The sequence below is a fragment of the Hyperolius riggenbachi genome, chromosome 12 (genome assembly GCF_040937935.1).
Source record: "Hyperolius riggenbachi isolate aHypRig1 chromosome 12, aHypRig1.pri, whole genome shotgun sequence".
NCBI lineage: Eukaryota > Metazoa > Chordata > Amphibia > Anura > Hyperoliidae > Hyperolius > Hyperolius riggenbachi.
This window is the reverse complement of record NC_090657.1, coordinates 80150141-80167805: the sequence shown is the minus strand read 5'-3', so window position 1 is coordinate 80167805 and position 17665 is coordinate 80150141. Positions and strand designations below refer to the sequence as shown.

The following is a 17665-nucleotide window of genomic DNA, read 5'->3' as shown; positions in this document are numbered from 1 at the left end:
GAGAAGTATTTGAGCTTTCTTGTTGTTGATGAAGGGACGTAGGAGATCCACAAGAGGCCTGTGAGGCAAGATAGAAGTTGTAGACTGGCAGTGGTGGGATTTGAACCCACGCCTCCAAAGAGACTGGAGCCTAAATCCAGCGCCTTAGACCGCTCGGCCACACTACCTTGCCGATATTGATCTTTTGTGTGCTTTTAAAATGAGGTTTGTATGAGTGGAATGTTGAGTGGTTCATTATTGTGCCATCAACAAGTAATCAACTGGGGACATGCTGCATGTATGCACCTATTCTCATTACCGCGGAAAGAGAAAACACTTGACAGTACTGGCTTTGGTTCTATGCCTCTGATGACAGCACCTAGGAAAGTGCAGGTAAAGCACTCTATGCCACAGCAGAATCAATGGATTAGTCTTCTCAAATGTTACATTTGAGAAGACTAATCCATTAATTTCTGACCAAGATAAGCTCCTCAAGTGGCCCTGATGTATAAGCTTGGACAAGTATTTGAGCAAGTGTTAAAACCAGAGGAGCTGAGGCCTTATCTTTCCTACATAGTACATCCTTGTCAAGCAAGCGAGAAGTTAAAGGCTGGCAGTGGTGGGATTTGAACCCACGCCTCCGAGGAGACTGGAGCCTTAATCCAGCGCCTTAGACCGCTCGGCCACACTACCCTGCGGATGTCTACTCTTGCGTGCTTTAAGACACGTTTTTCAAGAGTCAAAGGTTAAGCGGTTAATTACTGTGCCGTCAACAGGTTATCATCTGGGGATATGCTGCATGTTGGCAGCCATTCTCAGTTCCATAAGGAAGAACGCATAACAGTACTGACTTTTGTTCCATTGCTCTGATACCACTGAGTGCAGCACCTACTGTCCGATCGCTTTTCCGATCGATTTTCCGATCGAAAATCAGATCGGATATGCATTAAATTATCTATCGAACCAACTATCTGCCAAAAAATCTCATGGTGTATTCCCATCATGAGACCCTGGAGGAAGCCTTCAAATAATTTTTGCATCTCAAGGAAACCGACCTTACTGGGGCAAGTGGGGAAAATGCCAGGGAACCCCTGAAAAGTCCTGAAGGAAGCTTGGGCTTCCAGGGAACCCTGGTTGAGAAAACCTGCTTTGGCCTGGCGTACAATAAAAGACATCCTCTCAAACCCCTAACTGCCCACGTAGTTAATGTATCAGCTTTTATGCAAAAGTAATGTCACCTGTCTAAAAAAATCACAATTGTCCACTTACGTACAATGTACAATGTAGCCCGCAGCACTGGAATAGATGCTATTGCACGTATACCTAAAATGCCATTCACCTACAATTGAGAGGAAACATTTGCCTACTATTGGGTAATAGGGGCAGATCTCACCTCAGTAATCTAAATGAGATCTTTGCCCTGTTTACTTTGTAGAAAGTCCTATCTGTTGCCACTGTTGCTGTCAAAAGGTCCTCCACAGCCAGGAGTTATGAGCTGTGGCACATTGTCAGAATCCAGTGGAAAAGTGCATGTAAAGGTCTTAAGCCATTTTAAGCACTTTTTTTTTCTAAACTGTATTCCTTTGTAGCGGTGAAAGAAAGTGTGGTGCTGGGTACGCCTCATTCATGTTGTTGTGCAAGCTGATGGAGGAAAAGAGAAGTATTTGAGCTTTCTTGGTGATGAAGGGACGTAGGAGATCCACAAGAGGCCTGTGAGGCAAGATAGAAGTTGCAGACTGGCAGTGGTGGGATTTGAACCCACGCCTCCAAAGAGACTGGAGCCTAAATCCAGCGCCTTAGACCGCTCGGCCACACTACCTTGCCGATATCGATCTTTTGTGTGCTTTTAAAATGAGGTTTGTATGAGTGGAATGTTGAGTGGTTCATTATTGTGCCATCAACAAGTAATCAACTGGGGACATGCTGCATGTATGCACCTATTCTCATTACCGCGGAAAGAGAAAACACTTGACAGTACTGGCTTTGGTTCTATGCCTCTGATGACAGCACCTAGGAAAGTGCAGGTAAAGCACTCTATGCCACAGCAGAATCAATGGATTAGTCTTCTCAAATGCTACATTTGAGAAGACTAATCCATTAATTTCTGACCAAGATAAGCTCCTCAAGTGGCCCTGATGTATAAGCTTGGACAAGTATTTGAGCAAGTGTTAAAACCAGAGGAGCTGAGGCCTTATCTTTCCTACATAGTACATCCTTGTCAAGCAAGCGAGAAGTTAAAGGCTGGCAGTGGTGGGATTTGAACCCACGCCTCCGAGGAGACTGGAGCCTTAATCCAGCGCCTTAAACCGCTCGGCCACACTACCCTGCGGATGTCTACTCTTGCGTGCTTTAAGACACGTTTTTCAAGAGTCAAAGGTTAAGCGGTTAATTACTGTGCCGTCAACAGGTTATCATCTGGGGATATGCTGCATGTTGGCAGCCATTCTCAGTTCCATAAGGAAGAACGCATAACAGTACTGACTTTTGTTCCATTGCTCTGATACCACTGAGTGCAGCACCTACTGTCCGATCGCTTTTCCCGATCGATTTTTCGATCGAAAATCAGATCGGATATGCATTAAATTATCTATCGAACCAACTATCTGCCAAAAAATCTCATGGTGTATTCCCATCATGAGACCCTGGAGGAAGCCTTAAAATAATTTTTGCATCTCAAGGAAACCGACCTTACTGGGGCAGGTGGGGAAAATGCCAGGGAACCCCTGAAAAGTCCTGAAGGAAGCTTGGGCTTCCAGGGAACCCTGGTTGAGAAAACCTGCTTTGGCCTGGCGTACAATAAAAGACATCCTCTCAAACCCCTAACTGCCCACGTAGTTAATGTATCAGCTTTTATGCAAAAGTAATGTCACCTGTCTAAAAAAATCACAATTGTCCACTTACGTACAATGTACAATGTAGCCCGTAGCACTGGAATAGATGCTATTGCACGTATACCTAAAATGCCATTCACCTACAATTGAGAGGAAACATTTGCCTACTATTGGGTAATAGGGGCAGATCTCACCTCAGTAATCTAAATGAGATCTTTGCCCTGTTTACTTTGTAGAAAGTCCTATCTGTTGCCACTGTTGCTGTCAAAAGGTCCTCCACAGCCAGGAGTTATGAGCTGTGGCACATTGTCAGAATCCAGTGGAAAAGTGCATGTAAAGGTCTTAAGCCATTTTAAGCACTTTTTTTTTCTAAACTGTATTCCTTTGTAGCGGTGAAAGAAAGTGTGGTGCTGGGTACGCCTCATTCATGTTGTTGTGCAAGCTGATGGAGGAAAAGAGAAGTATTTGAGCTTTCTTGTTGATGAAGGGACGTAGGAGATCCACAAGAGGCCTGTGAGGCAAGATAGAAGTTGCAGACTGGCAGTGGTGGGATTTGAACCCACACCTCCAAAGAGACTGGAGCCTAAATCCAGCGCCTTAGACCGCTCGGCCACACTACCTTGCCGACATCGATCTTTTGTGTGCTTTTAAAATGAGGTTTGTATGAGTGGAATGTTGAGTGGTTCATTATTGTGCCATCAACAAGTAATCAACTGGGGACATGCTGCATGTATGCACCTATTCTCATTACCGCGGAAAGAGAAAACACTTGACAGTACTGGCTTTGGTTCTATGCCTCTGATGACAGCACCTTTGAAAGTGCAGGTAAAGCACTCTATGCCACAGCAGAATCAATGGATTAGTCTTCTCAAATGCTACATTTGAGAAGACTAATCCATTAATTTCTGACCAAGATAAGCTCCTCAAGTGGCCCTGATGTATAAGCTTGGACAAGTATTTGAGCAAGTGTTAAAACCAGAGGAGCTGAGGCCTTATCTTTCCTACATAGTACATCCTTGTCAAGCAAGCGAGAAGTTAAAGGCTGGCAGTGGTGGGATTTGAACCCACGCCTCCGAGGAGACTGGAGCCTTAATCCAGCGCCTTAGACCGCTCGGCCACACTACCCTGCGGATGTCTACTCTTGCGTGCTTTAAGACACGTTTTTCAAGAGTCAAAGGTTAAGCGGTTAATTACTGTGCCGTCAACAGGTTATCATCTGGGGATATGCTGCATGTTGGCAGCCATTCTCAGTTCCATAAGGAAGAACGCATAACAGTACTGACTTTTGTTCCATTGCTCTGATACCACTGAGTGCAGCACCTACTGTCCGATCGCTTTTCCCGATCGATTTTTCGATCGAAAATCAGATCGGATATGCATTAAATTATCTATCGAACCAACTATCTGCCAAAAAATCTCATGGTGTATTCCCATCATGAGACCCTGGAGGAAGCCTTAAAATAATTTTTGCATCTCAAGGAAACCGACCTTACTGGGGCAAGTGGGGAAAATGCCAGGGAACCCCTGAAAAGTCCTGAAGGAAGCTTGGGCTTCCAGGGAACCCTGGTTGAGAAAACCTGCTTTGGCCTGGCGTACAATAAAAGACATCCTCTCAAACCCCTAACTGCCCACGTAGTTAATGTATCAGCTTTTATGCAAAAGTAATGTCACCTGTCTAAAAAAATCACAATTGTCCACTTACGTACAATGTACAATGTAGCCCGTAGCACTGGAATAGATGCTATTGCACGTATACCTAAAATGCCATTCACCTAAAATTGAGAGGAAACATTTGCCTACTATTGGGTAATAGGGGCAGATCTCACCTCAGTAATCTAAATGAGATCTTTGCCCTGTTTACTTTGTAGAAAGTCCTATCTGTTGCCACTGTTGCTGTCAAAAGGTCCTCCACAGCCAGGAGTTATGAGCTGTGGCACATTGTCAGAATCCAGTGGAAAAGTGCATGTAAAGGTCTTAAGCCATTTTAAGCACTTTTTTTTTCTAAACTGTATTCCTTTGTAGCGGTGAAAGAAAGTGTGGTGCTGGGTACGCCTCATTCATGTTGTTGTGCAAGCTGATGGAGGAAAAGAGAAGTATTTGAGCTTTCTTGGTGATGAAGGGACGTAGGAGATCCACAAGAGGCCTGTGAGGCAAGATAGAAGTTGCAGACTGGCAGTGGTGGGATTTGAACCCACGCCTCCAAAGAGACTGGAGCCTAAATCCAGCGCCTTAGACCGCTCGGCCACACTACCTTGCCGATATCGATCTTTTGTGTGCTTTTAAAATGAGGTTTGTATGAGTGGAATGTTGAGTGGTTCATTATTGTGCCATCAACAAGTAATCAACTGGGGACATGCTGCATGTATGCACCTATTCTCATTACCGCGGAAAGAGAAAACACTTGACAGTACTGGCTTTGGTTCTATGCCTCTGATGACAGCACCTAGGAAAGTGCAGGTAAAGCACTCTATGCCACAGCAGAATCAATGGATTAGTCTTCTCAAATGCTACATTTGAGAAGACTAATCCATTAATTTCTGACCAAGATAAGCTCCTCAAGTGGCCCTGATGTATAAGCTTGGACAAGTATTTGAGCAAGTGTTAAAACCAGAGGAGCTGAGGCCTTATCTTTCCTACATAGTACATCCTTGTCAAGCAAGCGAGAAGTTAAAGGCTGGCAGTGGTGGGATTTGAACCCACGCCTCCGAGGAGACTGGAGCCTTAATCCAGCGCCTTAAACCGCTCGGCCACACTACCCTGCGGATGTCTACTCTTGCGTGCTTTAAGACACGTTTTTCAAGAGTCAAAGGTTAAGCGGTTAATTACTGTGCCGTCAACAGGTTATCATCTGGGGATATGCTGCATGTTGGCAGCCATTCTCAGTTCCATAAGGAAGAACGCATAACAGTACTGACTTTTGTTCCATTGCTCTGATACCACTGAGTGCAGCACCTACTGTCCGATCGCTTTTCCCGATCGATTTTTCGATCGAAAATCAGATCAAATATGCATTAAATTATCTATCGAACCAACTATCTGCCAAAAAATCTCATGGTGTATTCCCATCATGAGACCCTGGAGGAAGCCTTAAAATAATTTTTGCATCTCAAGGAAACCGACCTTACTGGGGCAGGTGGGGAAAATGCCAGGGAACCCCTGAAAAGTCCTGAAGGAAGCTTGGGCTTCCAGGGAACCCTGGTTGAGAAAACCTGCTTTGGCCTGGCGTACAATAAAAGACATCCTCTCAAACCCCTAACTGCCCACGTAGTTAATGTATCAGCTTTTATGCAAAAGTAATGTCACCTGTCTAAAAAAATCACAATTGTCCACTTACGTACAATGTACAATGTAGCCCGTAGCACTGGAATAGATGCTATTGCACGTATACCTAAAATGCCATTCACCTACAATTGAGAGGAAACATTTGCCTACTATTGGGTAATAGGGGCAGATCTCACCTCAGTAATCTAAATGAGATCTTTGCCCTGTTTACTTTGTAGAAAGTCCTATCTGTTGCCACTGTTGCTGTCAAAAGGTCCTCCACAGCCAGGAGTTATGAGCTGTGGCACATTGTCAGAATCCAGTGGAAAAGTGCATGTAAAGGTCTTAAGCCATTTTAAGCACTTTTTTTTTCTAAACTGTATTCCTTTGTAGCGGTGAAAGAAAGTGTGGTGCTGGGTACGCCTCATTCATGTTGTTGTGCAAGCTGATGGAGGAAAAGAGAAGTATTTGAGCTTTCTTGTTGATGAAGGGACGTAGGAGATCCACAAGAGGCCTGTGAGGCAAGATAGAAGTTGCAGACTGGCAGTGGTGGGATTTGAACCCACACCTCCAAAGAGACTGGAGCCTAAATCCAGCGCCTTAGACCGCTCGGCCACACTACCTTGCCGATATCGATCTTTTGTGTGCTTTTAAAATGAGGTTTGTATGAGTGGAATGTTGAGTGGTTCATTATTGTGCCATCAACAAGTAATCAACTGGGGACATGCTGCATGTATGCACCTATTCTCATTACCGCGGAAAGAGAAAACACTTGACAGTACTGGCTTTGGTTCTATGCCTCTGATGACAGCACCTAGGAAAGTGCAGGTAAAGCACTCTATGCCACAGCAGAATCAATGGATTAGTCTTCTCAAATGCTACATTTGAGAAGACTAATCCATTAATTTCTGACCAAGATAAGCTCCTCAAGTGGCCCTGATGTATAAGCTTGGACAAGTATTTGAGCAAGTGTTAAAACCAGAGGAGCTGAGGCCTTATCTTTCCTACATAGTACATCCTTGTCAAGCAAGCGAGAAGTTAAAGGCTGGCAGTGGTGGGATTTGAACCCACGCCTCCGAGGAGACTGGAGCCTTAATCCAGCGCCTTAGACCGCTCGGCCACACTACCCTGCGGATGTCTACTCTTGCGTGCTTTAAGACACGTTTTTCAAGAGTCAAAGGTTAAGCGGTTAATTACTGTGCCGTCAACAGGTTATCATCTGGGGATATGCTGCATGTTGGCAGCCATTCTCAGTTCCATAAGGAAGAACGCATAACAGTACTGACTTTTGTTCCATTGCTCTGATACCACTGAGTGCAGCACCTACTGTCCGATCGCTTTTCCCGATCGATTTTTCGATCGAAAATCAGATCGGATATGCATTAAATTATCTATCGAACCAACTATCTGCCAAAAAATCTCATGGTGTATTCCCATCATGAGACCCTGGAGGAAGCCTTCAAATAATTTTTGCATCTCAAGGAAACCGACCTTACTGGGGCAAGTGGGGAAAATGCCAGGGAACCCCTGAAAAGTCCTGAAGGAAGCTTGGGCTTCCAGGGAACCCTGGTTGAGAAAACCTGCTTTGGCCTGGCGTACAATAAAAGACATCCTCTCAAACCCCTAACTGCCCACGTAGTTAATGTATCAGCTTTTATGCAAAAGTAATGTCACCTGTCTAAAAAAATCACAATTGTCCACTTACGTACAATGTACAATGTAGCCCGTAGCACTGGAATAGATGCTATTGCACGTATACCTAAAATGCCATTCACCTACAATTGAGAGGAAACATTTGCCTACTATTGGGTAATAGGGGCAGATCTCACCTCAGTAATCTAAATGAGATCTTTGCCCTGTTTACTTTGTAGAAAGTCCTATCTGTTGCCACTGTTGCTGTCAAAAGGTCCTCCACAGCCAGGAGTTATGAGCTGTGGCACATTGTCAGAATCCAGTGGAAAAGTGCATGTAAAGGTCTTAAGCCATTTTAAGCACTTTTTTTTTCTAAACTGTATTCCTTTGTAGCGGTGAAAGAAAGTGTGGTGCTGGGTACGCCTCATTCATGTTGTTGTGCAAGCTGATGGAGGAAAAGAGAAGTATTTGAGCTTTCTTGTTGATGAAGGGACGTAGGAGATCCACAAGAGGCCTGTGAGGCAAGATAGAAGTTGCAGACTGGCAGTGGTGGGATTTGAACCCACACCTCCAAAGAGACTGGAGCCTAAATCCAGCGCCTTAGACCGCTCGGCCACACTACCTTGCCGATATCGATCTTTTGTGTGCTTTTAAAATGAGGTTTGTATGAGTGGAATGTTGAGTGGTTCATTATTGTGCCATCAACAAGTAATCAACTGGGGACATGCTGCATGTATGCACCTATTCTCATTACCGCGGAAAGAGAAAACACTTGACAGTACTGGCTTTGGTTCTATGCCTCTGATGACAGCACCTAGGAAAGTGCAGGTAAAGCACTCTATGCCACAGCAGAATCAATGGATTAGTCTTCTCAAATGCTACATTTGAGAAGACTAATCCATTAATTTCTGACCAAGATAAGCTCCTCAAGTGGCCCTGATGTATAAGCTTGGACAAGTATTTGAGCAAGTGTTAAAACCAGAGGAGCTGAGGCCTTATCTTTCCTACATAGTACATCCTTGTCAAGCAAGCGAGAAGTTAAAGGCTGGCAGTGGTGGGATTTGAACCCACGCCTCCGAGGAGACTGGAGCCTTAATCCAGCGCCTTAGACCGCTCGGCCACACTACCCTGCGGATGTCTACTCTTGCGTGCTTTAAGACACGTTTTTCAAGAGTCAAAGGTTAAGCGGTTAATTACTGTGCCGTCAACAGGTTATCATCTGGGGATATGCTGCATGTTGGCAGCCATTCTCAGTTCCATAAGGAAGAACGCATAACAGTACTGACTTTTGTTCCATTGCTCTGATACCACTGAGTGCAGCACCTACTGTCCGATCGCTTTTCCCGATCGATTTTTCGATCGAAAATCAGATCGGATATGCATTAAATTATCTATCGAACCAACTATCTGCCAAAAAATCTCATGGTGTATTCCCATCATGAGACCCTGGAGGAAGCCTTAAAATAATTTTTGCATCTCAAGGAAACCGACCTTACTGGGGCAAGTGGGGAAAATGCCAGGGAACCCCTGAAAAGTCCTGAAGGAAGCTTGGGCTTCCAGGGAACCCTGGTTGAGAAAACCTGCTTTGGCCTGGCGTACAATAAAAGACATCCTCTCAAACCCCTAACTGCCCACGTAGTTAATGTATCAGCTTTTATGCAAAAGTAATGTCACCTGTCTAAAAAAATCACAATTGTCCACTTACGTACAATGTACAATGTAGCCCGTAGCACTGGAATAGATGCTATTGCACGTATACCTAAAATGCCATTCACCTACAATTGAGAGGAAACATTTGCCTACTATTGGGTAATAGGGGCAGATCTCACCTCAGTAATCTAAATGAGATCTTTGCCCTGTTTACTTTGTAGAAAGTCCTATCTGTTGCCACTGTTGCTGTCAAAAGGTCCTCCACAGCCAGGAGTTATGAGCTGTGGCACATTGTCAGAATCCAGTGGAAAAGTGCATGTAAAGGTCTTAAGCCATTTTAAGCACTTTTTTTTTCTAAACTGTATTCCTTTGTAGCGGTGAAAGAAAGTGTGGTGCTGGGTACGCCTCATTCATGTTGTTGTGCAAGCTGATGGAGGAAAAGAGAAGTATTTGAGCTTTCTTGTTGATGAAGGGACGTAGGAGATCCACAAGAGGCCTGTGAGGCAAGATAGAAGTTGCAGACTGGCAGTGGTGGGATTTGAACCCACACCTCCAAAGAGACTGGAGCCTAAATCCAGCGCCTTAGACCGCTCGGCCACACTACCTTGCCGATATCGATCTTTTGTGTGCTTTTAAAATGAGGTTTGTATGAGTGGAATGTTGAGTGGTTCATTATTGTGCCATCAACAAGTAATCAACTGGGGACATGCTGCATGTATGCACCTATTCTCATTACCGCGGAAAGAGAAAACACTTGACAGTACTGGCTTTGGTTCTATGCCTCTGATGACAGCACCTAGGAAAGTGCAGGTAAAGCACTCTATGCCACAGCAGAATCAATGGATTAGTCTTCTCAAATGCTACATTTGAGAAGACTAATCCATTAATTTCTGACCAAGATAAGCTCCTCAAGTGGCCCTGATGTATAAGCTTGGACAAGTATTTGAGCAAGTGTTAAAACCAGAGGAGCTGAGGCCTTATCTTTCCTACATAGTACATCCTTGTCAAGCAAGCGAGAAGTTAAAGGCTGGCAGTGGTGGGATTTGAACCCACGCCTCCGAGGAGACTGGAGCCTTAATCCAGCGCCTTAGACCGCTCGGCCACACTACCCTGCGGATGTCTACTCTTGCGTGCTTTAAGACACGTTTTTCAAGAGTCAAAGGTTAAGCGGTTAATTACTGTGCCGTCAACAGGTTATCATCTGGGGATATGCTGCATGTTGGCAGCCATTCTCAGTTCCATAAGGAAGAACGCATAACAGTACTGACTTTTGTTCCATTGCTCTGATACCACTGAGTGCAGCACCTACTGTCCGATCGCTTTTCCGATCGATTTTCCGATCGAAAATCAGATCGGATATGCATTAAATTATCTATCGAACCAACTATCTGCCAAAAAATCTCATGGTGTATTCCCATCATGAGACCCTGGAGGAAGCCTTAAAATAATTTTTGCATCTCAAGGAAACCGACCTTACTGGGGCAAGTGGGGAAAATGCCAGGGAACCCCTGAAAAGTCCTGAAGGAAGCTTGGGCTTCCAGGGAACCCTGGTTGAGAAAACCTGCTTTGGCCTGGCGTACAATAAAAGACATCCTCTCAAACCCCTAACTGCCCACGTAGTTAATGTATCAGCTTTTATGCAAAAGTAATGTCACCTGTCTAAAAAAATCACAATTGTCCATTTACATACAATGTACAATGTAGCCCGTAGCACTGGAATAGATGCTATTGCACGTATACCTAAAATGCCATTCACCTACAATTGAGAGGAAATATTTGCCTACTATTGGGTAATAGGGGCAGATCTCACCTCAGTAATCTAAATGAGATCTTTGCCCTGTTTACTTTGTAGAAAGTCCTATCTGTTGCCACTGTTGCTGTCAAAAGGTCCTCCACAGCCAGGAGTTATGAGCTGTGGCACATTGTCAGAATCCAGTGGAAAAGTGCATGTAAAGGTCTTAAGCCATTTTAAGCACTTTTTTTTTCTAAACTGTATTCCTTTGTAGCGGTGAAAGAAAGTGTGGTGCTGGGTACGCCTCATTCATGTTGTTGTGCAAGCTGATGGAGGAAAAGAGAAGTATTTGAGCTTTCTTGTTGTTGATGAAGGGACGTAGGAGATCCACAAGAGGCCTGTGAGGCAAGATAGAAGTTGTAGACTGGCAGTGGTGGGATTTGAACCCACGCCTCCAAAGAGACTGGAGCCTAAATCCAGTGCCTTAGACCGCTCGGCCACACTACCTTGCCGATATCGATCTTTTGTGTGCTTTTAAAATGAGGTTTGTATGAGTGGAATGTTGAGTGCAGTGCTGCTCGGATACCCCTTTTCAAAATCCGAATCCGATTCGGATCCGGATACCCCGCTATCCGATCCGGGTCGGATATCCGAATTCAAAATTTTCCTATCCGAATCCGATTCGGATATCCGACCCCAGTATCCGACCGGATTCGGATATCCGGATTGAAAACCGTAAGTGGCCTTTAAATTGCTTTAAAAAGGTTTGTAAGGGTCAATTAGGCATGTAGCATCATTCTTTTTCAAAGGGGAACACTAATTGATGATGTGGGGACTTAAAATCCCCCCCCACAAAAAAAGGCTGTCAAAGGGCCAAGTGCAAAGTGCCAAATGCAAAGGGCCAAGTTCAAAGGGCCAAGTGTCAAGTGCAAAGGGCCAAGTGCAAAGGGCCAAGTGTCAAGTGCAAAGGGCCAAGTGCAAAGGGCCAAGTGTCAAGTGCAAAGGGCCAAGTGCCTAATGCAAAGTGCCAAGTTTAAAGGGCCAAGTGTCAAGTGCAAAGGGCCAAGTGCCTAATGCAAAGTGCCAAGTTTTAAGGGCCAAGTGTCAAGTTTTAAGGGCCAAGTGTCAAGTGCAAAGGGCCAAGTGTCAAGTGCAAAGGGCCAAGTGCAAAGTGCAAAGGGCCAAGTGCAAAGTGCCAAATGCAAAGGGCCAAGTTCAAAGGGCCAAGTGCAAAGGGCCAAGTGCCTAATGCAAAGTGCCAAGTTTAAAGAGCCAAGTGTCAAGTGCAAAGGGCCAAGTGCCTAATGCAAAGGGCCAAGTTCAAAGGGCCAAGTGTCAAGTGCAAAGGGCCAAGTGCCTAATACAAAGTGCCAAGTTTAAAGGGCCAAGTGTCAAGTGCAAAGGGCCAAGTGCCTAATGCAAAGGGCCAAGTTCAAAGGGCCAAGTGTCAAGTGCAAAGGGCCAAGTGCCTAATACAAAGTGCCAAGTTTAAAGGGCCAAGTGTCAAGTGCAAAGGGCCAAGTGCCTAATGCAAAGGGCCAAGTTCAAAGGGCCAAGTGTCAAGTGCAAAGGGCCAAGTGCCAAGGGCAAAGTGCCATGTGCAAAGTGCCAAGTGCCAACATGTGCAAACACGTGCAAAAATGTGCAAAGTGCAAACACGTGCAAACACATGCAAAATTGTGCAAACACGCGCAAACACATGCAAAAATGTGCAAACACGTGCAAAAATGTGCAAACACATGCAAAAATGTGCAAAGTGCAAACACGTGCAAACACATGCAAAAATGTGCAAACACATGCAAAAATGTGCAAACACGCGCAAACACATGCAAAAATGTGCAAACACATGCAAAAATGTGCAAACACATGCAAAAATGTGCAAACACGCGCAAACATGCAAAAATGTGCAAACACATGCAAAAATGTGCAAAGTGCAAACACATGCAAAAATGTGCAAACACGCGCAAACACATGCAAAAATGTGCAAACACATGCAAAAATGTGCAAACACGCGCAAACATGCAAAAATGTGCAAACACATGCAAAAATGTGCAAACACGCGCAAACATGCAAAAATGTGCAAACACATGCAAAAATGTGCAAAGTGCAAACACGTGCAAACACATGCAAAAATGTGCAAACACGCGCAAACACATGCAAAAATGTGCAAACACATGCAAAAATGTGCAAACACGCGCAAACATGCAAAAATGTGCAAACACATGCAAAAATGTGCAAAGTGCAAACACATGCAAAAATGTGCAAACACGCGCAAACACATGCAAAAATGTGCAAACACATGCAAAAATGTGCAAACACGCGCAAACATGCAAAAATGTGCAAACACATGCAAAAATGTGCAAACACGCGCAAACATGCAAAAATGTGCAAACACATGCAAAAATGTGCAAAGTGCAAACACGTGCAAACACATGCAAAAATGTGCAAACACGCGCAAACACATGCAAAAATGTGCAAACACATGCAAAATTGTGCAAACACGCGCAAACACATGCAAAAATGTGCAAACACATGCAAAAATGTGCAAACACGCGCAAACACATGCAAAAATGTGCAAACACATGCAAAAATGTGCAAACACGCGCAAACATGCAAAAATGTGCAAACACATGCAAAAATGTGCAAAGTGCAAACACATGCAAAAATGTGCAAACACGCGCAAACACATGCAAAAATGTGCAAACACATGCAAAAATGTGCAAACACGCGCAAACATGCAAAAATGTGCAAACACATGCAAAAATGTGCAAAGTGCAAACACGTGCAAACATGCAAAAATGTGCAAAGTGCAAACACGTGCAAAGTGCAAAAATGTGGAAAGTGCAAACACGTGCAAACACGTTCAAAGTGCCATGTGCAAAGTGGCACTTTGCACGTGTTTGCACGTGTTTGCACATTTTTGCACGTGTTTTCACGTGTTTGCACATTTTTGCAGTTTGCACGTGTTTGCAGTTTGCACGTGTTTGCACTTTGCACGTGTTTGCACTGTGCATGTGTTTGCACGTGGCACTTTGCACGTGTTTGCTCGTGGCAGGCAGGCAGCACCTGGCCTGGTGTGTGTACAACACACACACAATCACATAGCAGGCAGCTGCAGCAGCACTGCAGCACACACTCTTAATGTCACATTTATGACATCAATGAAGCAAATGAATGATTTAACTATACTGTAGTGATTGTGAAGGGGTTAATCACTGAACAGCTTAGGTTTATAACTATGTACAGCCCTTTGTAGGGCACCAGCAATGGAGCAGGAGCATGTCTCTCAGGAAGCATTCAGCAAGCCAGGACGATCTGTCTCATCATGGCAGCCCTCCTTATTATACCAGGGGGGCTGGCCAGTGTTCCTTTCTGTGATTGGGAGCCAGGGTTTAGGCTGGGAGGCCTCTGATTGGCTTAATGAGGTCAGGTGGGGCTGGCCAGGGTTCCCCTCTGTGATTGGTTTCTGGTGCTTCTGCTGGGAGCCCTCTGATTGGCTCCCATGACGTCTGGACCTCATGCAGTGTTTCACTGGTCCAGATATCCGCGGATATCCGTACTATCTGCGGATATCCGTATAGCCCAGCCAACTATCCGCAGATAGCTATCCGGATACTGGACCAGCTATCCGGAATCCGGATCCGATCGGATAGGCCTAAAAAAGTCGGATATCCGAGTCTATTCGGATATCCGGTATCCTGTTGAGCAGCACTGGTTGAGTGGTTCATTATTGTGCCATCAACAAGTAATCAACTGGGGACATGCTGCATGTATGCACCTATTCTCATTACCGCGGAAAGAGAAAACACTTGACAGTACTGGCTTTGGTTCTATGCCTCTGATGACAGCACCTAGGAAAGTGCAGGTAAAGCACTCTATGCCACAGCAGAATCAATGGATTAGTCTTCTCAAATGTTACATTTGAGAAGACTAATCCATTAATTTCTGACCAAGATAAGCTCCTCAAGTGGCCCTGATGTATAAGCTTGGACAAGTATTTGAGCAAGTGTTAAAACCAGAGGAGCTGAGGCCTTATCTTTCCTACATAGTACATCCTTGTCAAGCAAGCGAGAAGTTAAAGGCTGGCAGTGGTGAGATTTGAACCCACACCTCCGAGGAGACTGGAGCCTTAATCCAGCGCCTTAGACCGCTCGGCCACACTACCCTGCGGATGTCTACTCTTGCGTGCTTTAAGACACGTTTTTCAAGAGTCAAAGGTTAAAGAGACCCAGAGATGAAGCACCCTCTTGTATTTTACCTTATAAATCAGTGGGAACATGACAGTAAACACCTAATCTGCCCTTTGTTTCATTGTTCTCTGTGTAATCTGACCGTTATCACCTCTGATAAGAATCCCCGACTGAGAAGTCAGGCTGCTCCGTCTAGCTTTGCTACAGAAAGATTATAGCTAAGTCTGTCTTCTGTGGTGTTATTTCAAGCCCAAGCCTGCCCCCCTGTGGCTTTGCTATAATGACTCAGCAATAATCATTCCCAGCAAAGCCAGATTTAATTGCTCAGTCTGGGATTCTTGTGACTGCTGAAAACAGACACTTTTAGCAGTGAGGGTGAAACAGAGAGCATGGTAAGTGTTTTCTCTAATGTTCTTACTGATATACATGGTAAAATACACAAGGGTGCTTCGTCTCTGGTTCCCTTTAAGCGGTTAATTACTGTGCCGTCAACAGGTTATCATCTGGGGATATGCTGCATGTTGGCAGCCATTCTCAGTTCCATAAGGAAGAACGCATAACAGTACTGACTTTTGTTCCATTGCTCTGATACCACTGAGTGCAGCACCTACTGTCCGATCGCTTTTCCCGATCGATTTTCCGATCGAAAATCAGATCGGATATGCATTAAATTATCTATCGAACCAACTATCTGCCAAAAAATCTCATGGTGTATTCCCATCATGAGACCCTGGAGGAAGCCTTCAAATAATTTTTGCATCTCAAGGAAACCGACCTTACTGGGGCAAGTGGGGAAAATGCCAGGGAACCCCTGAAAAGTCCTGAAGGAAGCTTGGGCTTCCAGGGAACCCTGGTTGAGAAAACCTGCTTTGGCATGGCGTACAATAAAAGACATCCTCTCAAACCCCTAACTGCCCACGTAGTTAATGTATCAGCTTTTATGCAAAAGTAATGTCACCTGTCTAAAAAAATCACAATTGTCCACTTACGTACAATGTACAATGTAGCCCGTAGCACTGGAATAGATGCTATTGCACGTATACCTAAAATGCCATTCACCTACAATTGAGAGGAAACATTTGCCTACTATTGGGTAATAGGGGCAGATCTCACCTCAGTAATCTAAATGAGATCTTTGCCCTGTTTACTTTGTAGAAAGTCCTATCTGTTGCCACTGTTGCTGTCAAAAGGTCCTCCACAGCCAGGAGTTATGAGCTGTGGCACATTGTCAGAATCCAGTGGAAAAGTGCATGTAAAGGTCTTAAGCCATTTTAAGCACTTTTTTTTTCTAAACTGTATTCCTTTGTAGCGGTGAAAGAAAGTGTGGTGCTGGGTACGCCTCATTCATGTTGTTGTGCAAGCTGATGGAGGAAAAGAGAAGTATTTGAGCTTTCTTGTTGTTGATGAAGGGACGTAGGAGATCCACAAGAGGCCTGTGAGGCAAGATAGAAGTTGTAGACTGGCAGTGGTGGGATTTGAACCCACGCCTCCAAAGAGACTGGAGCCTAAATCCAGCGCCTTAGACTGCTCGGCCACACTACCTTGCCGATATCGATCTTTTGTGTGCTTTTAAAATGAGGTTTGTATGAGTGGAATGTTGAGTGGTTCATTATTGTGCCATCAACAAGTAATCAACTGGGGACATGCTGCATGTATGCACCTATTCTCATTACCGCGGAAAGAGAAAACACTTGACAGTACTGGCTTTGGTTCTATGCCTCTGATGACAGCACCTAGGAAAGTGCAGGTAAAGCACTCTATGCCACAGCAGAATCAATGGATTAGTCTTCTCAAATGTTACATTTGAGAAGACTAATCCATTAATTTCTGACCAAGATAAGCTCCTCAAGTGGCCCTGATGTATAAGCTTGGACAAGTATTTGAGCAAGTGTTAAAACCAGCAGAGCTGAGGCCTTATCTTTCCTACATAGTACATCCTTGTCAAGCAAGCGAGAAGTTAAAGGCTGGCAGTGGTGGGATTTGAACCCACGCCTCCGAGGAGACTGGAGCCTTAATCCAGCGCCTTAGACCGCTCGGCCACACTACCCTGCGGAAGTCTACTCTTGCGTGCTTTAAGACACGTTTTTCAAGAGTCAAAGGTTAAGCGGTTAATTACTGTGCCGTCAACAGGTTATCATCTGGGGATATGCTGCATGTTGGCAGCCATTCTCAGTTCCATAAGGAAGAACGCATAGCAGTACTGACTTTTGTTCCATTGCTCTGATACCACTGAGTGCAGCACCTACTGTCCGATCGCTTTTCCCGATCGATTTTCCGATCGAAAATCAGATCGGATATGCATTAAATTATCTATCGAACCAACTATCTGCCAAAAAATCTCATGGTGTATTCCCATCATGAGACCCTGGAGGAAGCCTTCAAATAATTTT

The 17665-nt window shown here is 44.7% G+C and overlaps 18 non-coding genes across 18 annotated transcripts; all 18 read right to left on the bottom strand.

Annotated features, from left to right (window-relative positions):
• Positions 1 to 85: 85 nt before the first annotated feature.
• Positions 86 to 167, bottom strand: TRNAL-UAG (transfer RNA leucine (anticodon UAG)). The gene has a single exon. It is a non-coding gene; the product is annotated as a tRNA-Leu (tRNA).
• A 423-nt stretch (positions 168 to 590) lies between these two features.
• TRNAL-AAG (transfer RNA leucine (anticodon AAG)) lies at positions 591 to 672 on the bottom strand. Its single transcript has one exon. It is a non-coding gene; the product is annotated as a tRNA-Leu (tRNA).
• Positions 673 to 1716: 1044 nt separating this feature from the next.
• On the bottom strand, positions 1717 to 1798 carry TRNAL-UAG (transfer RNA leucine (anticodon UAG)). Its single transcript has one exon. It is a non-coding gene; the product is annotated as a tRNA-Leu (tRNA).
• Positions 1799 to 2221: 423 nt separating this feature from the next.
• TRNAL-AAG (transfer RNA leucine (anticodon AAG)) lies at positions 2222 to 2303 on the bottom strand. The gene has a single exon. It is a non-coding gene; the product is annotated as a tRNA-Leu (tRNA).
• Positions 2304 to 3348: 1045 nt separating this feature from the next.
• On the bottom strand, positions 3349 to 3430 carry TRNAL-UAG (transfer RNA leucine (anticodon UAG)). Its single transcript has one exon. It is a non-coding gene; the product is annotated as a tRNA-Leu (tRNA).
• Positions 3431 to 3853: 423 nt separating this feature from the next.
• Positions 3854 to 3935, bottom strand: TRNAL-AAG (transfer RNA leucine (anticodon AAG)). Its single transcript has one exon. It is a non-coding gene; the product is annotated as a tRNA-Leu (tRNA).
• A 1045-nt stretch (positions 3936 to 4980) lies between these two features.
• On the bottom strand, positions 4981 to 5062 carry TRNAL-UAG (transfer RNA leucine (anticodon UAG)). Its single transcript has one exon. It is a non-coding gene; the product is annotated as a tRNA-Leu (tRNA).
• Positions 5063 to 5485: 423 nt separating this feature from the next.
• Positions 5486 to 5567, bottom strand: TRNAL-AAG (transfer RNA leucine (anticodon AAG)). Its single transcript has one exon. It is a non-coding gene; the product is annotated as a tRNA-Leu (tRNA).
• A 1045-nt stretch (positions 5568 to 6612) lies between these two features.
• On the bottom strand, positions 6613 to 6694 carry TRNAL-UAG (transfer RNA leucine (anticodon UAG)). The gene has a single exon. It is a non-coding gene; the product is annotated as a tRNA-Leu (tRNA).
• A 423-nt stretch (positions 6695 to 7117) lies between these two features.
• TRNAL-AAG (transfer RNA leucine (anticodon AAG)) lies at positions 7118 to 7199 on the bottom strand. Its single transcript has one exon. It is a non-coding gene; the product is annotated as a tRNA-Leu (tRNA).
• Positions 7200 to 8244: 1045 nt separating this feature from the next.
• Positions 8245 to 8326, bottom strand: TRNAL-UAG (transfer RNA leucine (anticodon UAG)). The gene has a single exon. It is a non-coding gene; the product is annotated as a tRNA-Leu (tRNA).
• Positions 8327 to 8749: 423 nt separating this feature from the next.
• On the bottom strand, positions 8750 to 8831 carry TRNAL-AAG (transfer RNA leucine (anticodon AAG)). The gene has a single exon. It is a non-coding gene; the product is annotated as a tRNA-Leu (tRNA).
• A 1045-nt stretch (positions 8832 to 9876) lies between these two features.
• On the bottom strand, positions 9877 to 9958 carry TRNAL-UAG (transfer RNA leucine (anticodon UAG)). Its single transcript has one exon. It is a non-coding gene; the product is annotated as a tRNA-Leu (tRNA).
• A 423-nt stretch (positions 9959 to 10381) lies between these two features.
• On the bottom strand, positions 10382 to 10463 carry TRNAL-AAG (transfer RNA leucine (anticodon AAG)). Its single transcript has one exon. It is a non-coding gene; the product is annotated as a tRNA-Leu (tRNA).
• Positions 10464 to 11510: 1047 nt separating this feature from the next.
• Positions 11511 to 11592, bottom strand: TRNAL-UAG (transfer RNA leucine (anticodon UAG)). The gene has a single exon. It is a non-coding gene; the product is annotated as a tRNA-Leu (tRNA).
• Positions 11593 to 15168: 3576 nt separating this feature from the next.
• On the bottom strand, positions 15169 to 15250 carry TRNAL-AAG (transfer RNA leucine (anticodon AAG)). The gene has a single exon. It is a non-coding gene; the product is annotated as a tRNA-Leu (tRNA).
• A 1485-nt stretch (positions 15251 to 16735) lies between these two features.
• Positions 16736 to 16817, bottom strand: TRNAL-UAG (transfer RNA leucine (anticodon UAG)). The gene has a single exon. It is a non-coding gene; the product is annotated as a tRNA-Leu (tRNA).
• Positions 16818 to 17240: 423 nt separating this feature from the next.
• Positions 17241 to 17322, bottom strand: TRNAL-AAG (transfer RNA leucine (anticodon AAG)). The gene has a single exon. It is a non-coding gene; the product is annotated as a tRNA-Leu (tRNA).
• Between the last annotated feature and the right edge of the window lie 343 nt (positions 17323 to 17665).